The sequence below is a fragment of the Peromyscus eremicus genome, chromosome 14, assembly GCF_949786415.1.
Source record: "Peromyscus eremicus chromosome 14, PerEre_H2_v1, whole genome shotgun sequence".
NCBI classification, from domain to species: Eukaryota; Metazoa; Chordata; class Mammalia; order Rodentia; family Cricetidae; genus Peromyscus; species Peromyscus eremicus.
The window spans coordinates 23,020,654-23,028,417 of NC_081430.1; the positions used below are offsets into that span (position 1 = coordinate 23,020,654).

A 7,764-nucleotide genomic window follows, 5' to 3' on the forward strand; every position below is an offset into this window, starting at 1 on the left:
CGTTTTTGGTTTCTATGCTTCTTGAGGTGGTAACGCGAAAAACGTTTTTTAAAACAGTGTGCCTTGCTGTATTTCTTATACCATTAATTAAAAAGCTGCTTTCATGGTAATAGTATGTTGATGTGAGAGGAGGAAATAGCAAGGTTAAGATGTGTGAATAATTTCTGTATATATGTATAAGCTAGTACAAACACTGATCCACCCTGTATGTATGACAGTATAAAATGCTTTCATGTTTGTGATGTCAGTGATGTGGAGAATATAAGCCTTAAACCCATTTGATTGCATGATAATTAAAATTGGCGTAATAAAATAGCTTATGGGGGGAAGGAAAATTAACGATCTCTTCTACCTGTGTTCTTTACCAAATTCTTGCATCTGGTTCTGAAAAAATAAATAACATGTATCAGCTTCCAAAATATCCATATTGCACAAAAGGTTTAAGTTGTTTAAACTACAGACCAGACCTGTAGCCTTCAAAGTTTTCAGAGTCTCTCTGCTCACTTACAGTGAGCACCCTGAAAGAGCAGGTGTTCAAAGGCGTTTCCCCTACATCAAAACCACTTTACACTACATGCTTTTATTTATACTTGTTAATGATTTAAAGTCGTGTTTGGAGATCTCCTACAGGTCCTAATTTATTTTAAATAGTTATTTGAATGGGTTTGGTGGATGGTAAAAGGTATAGAAAAAAATGAGTATTATTTTATTTAAACTGTAGATTTCAGGTGTATTTATTTTGTTAAGAAAATCAGCAGAGAAATATTCCATTTGGTGGTTTTTTGATTTTTTTTTTTGCTTGAAAACTGCAGCTTTTAGTTTATAGCATCCCTCCTACTAAAGTGCCTGACACAGTAGGTATTCCACAGAATCTGCTGAATCAGAGTAGAGAGTGGAGTAACATGGGATATATGTATAAAATCCTTATTCTGAGATTCCTGCATTAAAACATATGACTACATAAAGATATGCAAAGTGAAGCCACACACAGTATATAATTAGATTTCAAAAAGGAAAAGAGAACATGACAGAAGTTTGTAGCCACAGAAATGACAATCATTCATTCACCAGATCACTCATTAGCATCTTTTGTCTGCAAGTCACTATTCTAGATTCAGGGAATGCAGCTATGAATGATGGGCTGCCTTTGGAGGCTGACCTATGTTAGAGATAAAATGGCTGGCCACACAGACGACACGCCATGGCGTCCTACAGGTGAGGGAGAATGCAAGTGTGGGGAAAGACTCCAATGAGAGAGACAGCAGTGAGGGAAAGGGGCAAAGAGAAAGGTTAGGAGAGAGTAGAGGGTAGAGGGTAGAATACCAGCAGGGGTTCACTAGGGTGTGATCGGGAAAAGGCCGAACGGAGAGGACTGAAAGGTGTTTACAGAGTTGAGTTGGAGCTTTGAGTACAGTGTACTAGGTGTACTTGTAGTTCATTTGGGGCTTCATTTTATTTTATTTTATGGTTGGAACTTTACTAGCACCATCCCAAGAATACTTAAATATCACTTGTCTGTAATTTCACCGCCTTAATAATTTTGTGTGGGTTTTGCCCCTCCTAAACTTTCCTGCACATATTTTTTAAATGGATGGTTCGTTCTAGGCTTTTGAATATGTAGTGACTTCTTCCAGAGGAGTCTTTGGGAGACATCTAGTTATAGTGTTGATGAGGATTGTGAGGGGAAGATGTTAGACATAAGCGTGTGGTAGAGGGGGAAGTGAGGGAAGATTAGCTAGACTCAAGGCAGTCATAGAATGCACAGGGATAGTAGCCTGAGATACGGAGAAAGACAAACCCTAGAGACGTGGAAATATTTGGACATCTTTGGACCTGTTTTAGGATATGGCACTATTTTATATATGGAGACAACCTGAATTTCTCTTGGTCAGTAATTAATATCAAGTCTGTGTTCACTGGGTAGACATTCAAAGAAATAGTGGGCCATGGTGTGTACTGTTGGCCTCCTATGTACTCGTGAAGACTTAGGATTTGAAAATATTTATTAATTATCTACCTAACTTTAACACCAAATTTTTAGGTTGACTATTAGGTTCATTAATGCCTTTTCCAGTCAGAGGGATGGAGGCGCCTCAGTTTCTCATCCTGTGTAGATGCCACTTTCTCAGTTACCCTCAAAAACAGCCCATTTGGTGTGTATTAACTCAAACAACTCTATCTACACATGTCCCATGACAATGGCTTGTTATTTGGTAAAGCAAAGTGTCCCTCTGCTGGGCATGTGTTTCTGTTAGAATGTGCTTCCTTTGGTTGCTAATGTCCACAGGGTGCCCCTCTCCCACTCTGGGTTTTGCCCATTGGTCCTGTGTCTGCAGCAGAGCCAGCAGCCCAGAGGACCCCTTCTGTCCCATGGTCACCCTGCAGGTAACCGAGGACAGTTCCTCTCTCTCCTAAGCACTGTTCCTCCAACTGCCCTTAATATGTCCTGATTTCAGATCCATTTCAACCCGACTGAATGTTAACAGAACCCTTGAAGTCAAGGGACTGTCTTCATCATACATGTAGAGAAGCGTCTGGACGTTTAAGTGCTGAGTTTTCTCTAAAGTATATTCAAGATATATGTTTATTCTATTATTGTAAATTTCAATAAATAAACAAATAAACAAGTGAATCAAATAAGGATTTCTGACTTCCTTCAGTGGTCCAGCCTAGTGCTGGAGTCATCTTGAGTCTTTTCCTTATGCTGGAAGCGAACCTGACATCTTCATGGACAACAGATTTGACCTTCCATCCGTTTGCTCACTTATCCGTTCCGGCATTCAAACATCCCTAGAGTAGCCGCTGGTGTGAGGCGTTGTGACCTCAGACATCCAAAGGTAACCCAACATGCTCTGTGTCTCCAACAGGTTACAGGTTTCCCTCTGCTCATACCCTTGAATACAACAATTGTGACTCTTCTCCAAATGAATTTTCCCCAGACCCACTTATTTGCCTTGTATCTAGTCTCTCTACATTTTCAAAACTCAGATAAGCAAATTGATACATCATATGGTCTGCTGGATTGAACTGTGAGAAGAAGTGAATCGGTTTTAATTTCAGAGGGAAAACGTATTTTTTGGAGATATATATATTCATTCATATATACATTGTCTTTCCAATGTTTAGTTTGGTAATTTCAAACCTCTGGAAAAGCCAAGTGGTAGAAGAATAATGTCCATATACTTATTATTCAGTTACAATTACTGTTAATATTTGATATCTCTTTCTCTCCCTCTTCACATTACACTACATACAAGCACACCACATACAAGCACACCACACACACACACACACACACACACACACACACACACACACACACACTACCTTCTTGTACGATTGTACCATTTGAAATTTATTTCTGGAATACAACACTTCATTTGTAAAGAGTTGAGCTGACGTGGCCAGGAACAAGGGCATTTTCTGCAAGTCTATAATACCATACACTATAACTAAATAATCCTTATTAAAATTTCTCCACTGTCAAGATGTGGTCTTTTTTGGTGCCTTTACTTTCAGTCTGGTGCCCCAACAGTGACCCCACGGGCCTTTTAGCTTGTGTCTTCTTGATCCCGAGTAGTTTTTCATACTCTTAATCCCTTCTTTGGTCCTCACCATATTGACATTTCTGAAGAGCTGAGATCAGTTTTATAGAATGATTCACAACTTGGAGGAGTCCAGTTATCTTCTCATTGTAAAGCTCAGGATGAACTGGCATTTACAGCTATAGCTTACAGGCAGTACTGTGCTCAGATCTTTGATGGAGTGTCAGAGGATCACTAACTCTCTTGAGTCACATTTTTCTTCCATTTTCTAAGGCAGAGGTCGGCAAACTATGGCCCACGGGCCTAATTCAACCCAGTGACTGTTTATGTTTGACCTGGGAGCAAAGAATGACTTTTATCTTTTTATGTGGCTGAAAAAATAAAAGAATGTTTTGTGGTATGTGAAAATTCTATGAAATTCCAAGTTTTGTGTCAGTGAATAAAGTTTTATTGGAACTCAGCCACACACATTTGTTTACATATAGTTACTTTTTGCACTATAACTCCAGAGTTACTTAGACACAGCAGAAGTTGTGTGGTCAGGGTAGCTGAGATGTTTCCTATGTGACCCATTATAAACTCTCTTCTTATCCCTGGGCTGTAAAATTCTAAACTCTGATACCATTTTCTTAGAGGCAGGTAGACTACAACTTGTAAAGTCAATGGGACATAGAACATACAAGTTTTTCTTTCAGTTCTGTGAAGAGTGACTTATTCATTGACATTCTTAAGTCACAATATTCTATTATTTTCTGAGGCAAAGGTCAGCCAACTCTATGTAGCCCAGGAACCAACTACATGTTTTCATTTGACTTATAATTTTAGAAGAATAAAATATACTTTGTTTCATGAACTAAAAGATTGTTCCACATCAGTAATTGAAGCATTTGAATTTGACTTAGAATTTAGTTAGTTATAGGTTGGAAATTTAGTGCAATCAAAACCACCAGAAGGGGTTAGGGAGAGCACTTGCCTAGCAAGTGCAAGGCCCTAGGTTCGGTCCTCAGCTCCAGGGGGAAAAATAAAAAGAAAAAAGGAAAAAATAACATCAGAAAAACTGGTGCAATCTAAACTCAATACACCAATAAGTTGAGATCTTTCCTCTAAGTATTTTACTAAAGCAGTCCTAAGTATTAAGCCAGGTCATTTTAGTCTTTTTTAAAAATATTTATTTTTCGGCCCAAATACTAGCATATATGTATATATATATCTAAAACTTCCATTCCTATGTCATATATAAAAAGATGCATGTGTGTGGTGGTATCGTGTTCCCCAAAATATTGTGCATCCTAATAAACTTATCTGAGGTCAGAGAACAGAACAGCCACAATATTAAACATAGAGGTTAGGCAGTGATAGCACACGCCTTTAATCCTAGCATTCCAGAGGCAGAGATCTGTCTGGATCTCTGTGAGTTCAAAGCCACACTGGAAACAGCTAGGCATGGTAACAAGAGCCTTTAATCCCAGGAAGGGATGGCAGGAAGCAGAAAGGTATTTAAGGTGTGAGGACCAGGAACTAGACTGGTTAAGCTTTTAGGCTTTTGAGCAGCAGTTCAGCTAAGATCCATTCAGATGAAGACTCAGAGGCTTCCAGTCTGAGGAAACAGGATCAGCTGAGGAATTTACGAGGTGAGGAAGCTGTGGCCTGTTCTGCTTCTCTGATCTTCCAGCTTTAACCCAAGACCTGGTTGGGGTTTGTTTTATTAATAAGACTCTTTAAGATTCATGCTACACATGTACTAAGGAAGTGGATATTCAGATGAGACCCTGCTGTGGTCGTGGGTAGACACTCACTGAGTGGAAGAGTCCAATGCAATCAATCCTGTACTTTCTCTATTGATTTGCTGCGGGCCACACTGTCACATGCATAGCCCGAGAACACCCAGGCAAGGCATGCAGCAATTGCCTTTTCATCGGAGACTTGCCACAGGTTTGCATGTCCAAAGGAAAATGATCTATGCTATGCGTAGATCAGGTCCACGGTAGTGAGGTTTCTTTAGCAAGAGGCGTGGTGACTAATGCCCGGAGACCATCCGACTCTCCGTTAAGGGCTCCCACCTCGGCAGAAGGTATGCAGTTTGTTTACCCTTGTGCTTTGAAGGAAACCAGGGCCTGCCGAATGCAACTCTCCTCAGCTTCTTTTCCAGGGCAGTGTGCACGCAGAACTTGGATGGTGTTCACACATGCGAGGTAAGTTTGGTCCACTGTGACTGTTATAACAAAATGCTTTATTCTGGGAAATTTGTAAACAAGGGAATCTACAGCTAGACAATCTGGAAGCTCAGAAGGCCACAGTGAGGCCAATAGAAGATGCAACGTCTGCTGAGGGCACGCACGATGCTTCGTTGATGGGCCTTCTCGCCAATTCCTCACAGGGAGGGGCAATGAACAAGCTTCCCCAGCCTTTTCTAAGGGCGGCTACCCCATTCACAACTTATCCTCCAAAGACTCATCTTTTAATGCTGTTGCACTGAAGGTTAGGTTTGAACATGGGAACTCAGGGATACAGACGTTGGGAACACAGTGCAGGCATTTGCAGACTTTTTGGCAATTGTCAATAAACAGTTTCCAGTGAAGAGGCTACTCTGCTCTCTTCTCCCCCACTCGAGAGAGGTGGCAACACAGCTGAATGGAGCGACATTGTTTTAAGCGTAGTTCAAAAACTAATTCATTCTCTAAAAACTCATTCCTAAAGGTGTGTATGTTATTCTTGATTAGCAACCTTGTAGCATCACATCTAAGACACACTAAATCAGAGGCGTCCAAAAAAACCTGGGAGCACAAGAGAATCAGCCCTATGCAAACCCTGTCTGAATAACCCTGGTTTGCCCACAACCATGAAGAATTTGAGCTATGGGGCGTCGGATCTTCAGAAAAACAGTAGTCAAAACAGAGACCCAAAGTGCAGCATTGTAGAGTGTGGACTCCATCACTTTGGGAAATGGCCGGTCCAAGCAACCGGCCAGCCCCGGGAAGCTCGCCCGGTGTGAACTGTGGAGTCAGAAGATGATGAAGACGTCCCAGGTGTGCACAGCCGCATCATCTCACCATCCAAACTGCTGTGCTCATCAGCTCCCTACTGTGCTGTTTCCCTTCAATCATGTGGCGTGGGGAAGTTTGACTGGAAGCCTCACGAATAAATTTGGAAATTTTTCCACATCATAAGGACATACAACAATACAGCTTATTAATGTAGTGCAAGTGAGTATAGGTATATGTTAGTATAAACCACGTAAAAATTATTAAAACTTCCCTTTGCATTTAATTTACCATTTAAAACAAAATACTACCTCCGTAAACAAATGAGGTATTATAGATGTAAAGTATTATTTAGCAAAATTTATTCAAGGTCTTAAATGATTGCAAGCATTAAGAACATAAAAACGCTCAAAATCCTCTTTAAATCCCAATATTCCCTAACCACTGGTTTATAAAAAAAAAAAAAATCAGGTTTATAGAATTAGTCTGGTTCTATTGGTTAATCAAGTTACTTAAACTAAGTGAGAAATCCAAAGTAAATCACTCCTTTTGTGTGCATTTCATGGCAAATATGTGTCATTTCTTTGAATCTTTAAGGGAAAAGCCAAGTTGCTGGAATGTATCTTGCCATTAAGATAGCGTGAAAAGGGAACCAAGTCTCCCATATTTGTGTTCTCAGATGATAGGTGGCACTCTAGCAAGGATTTATAGACTTCTAGGAAGCAATCCTGTTTTCACATGTTCACCATTTGCTACTTTCCCAAATGTGTCTCACCGTGTTCGAAAGTCTGGATAGTCTTTTCTAATTGATGGACGGCGTCTTTCCGTGCAAACACTGTTGCAGACCATCATAGAAAGCAATAGGAAATAACGCTTTTCTTTTTTTAAAGGTTATGACAAGTTCTGGTTGACTCTGAATGGTGGGACACCCTCAGTCTCTTACACTCCTCGAGTCTGGTTATTTAAGTCATGAGTCACTTAAAGCCACTTGAAAACGTTTTGCTCGTTCTACATTGTCACAACTACCATTTGATGCTTTGTGTCGTGGGTTGGCAAGTTACAGGGAAGGAAGTTAAATAAATCCACTGGATGCTGCATGGCCACCCACTGCCTCTGTGTCCAGCCCTCACAACACTTTATGATTAATCATGTCCACATATTTAGTTGTTCACTTTAAAAAAATTTTTTTCTGCAGTGCTGGGGATGATATGCATTTTAAAATATGCAATTTGTAGGAC

At 40.2% G+C, this 7,764-nt stretch overlaps 1 protein-coding gene across 1 annotated transcript in view; it reads left to right on the forward strand.

Annotated features, from left to right (window-relative positions):
• Positions 1–192, forward strand: part of Akap6 (A-kinase anchoring protein 6) — a 304,232-nt gene extending 304,040 nt beyond the window's left edge. Inside the window, exon 14 of the mRNA XM_059279296.1 lies at positions 1–192. This exon is cut by the window's left edge and continues 708 nt beyond it. The gene's annotated coding sequence lies outside the window, so the exon portion shown is untranslated.
• The last annotated feature ends 7,572 nt before the right edge of the window (positions 193–7,764 follow it).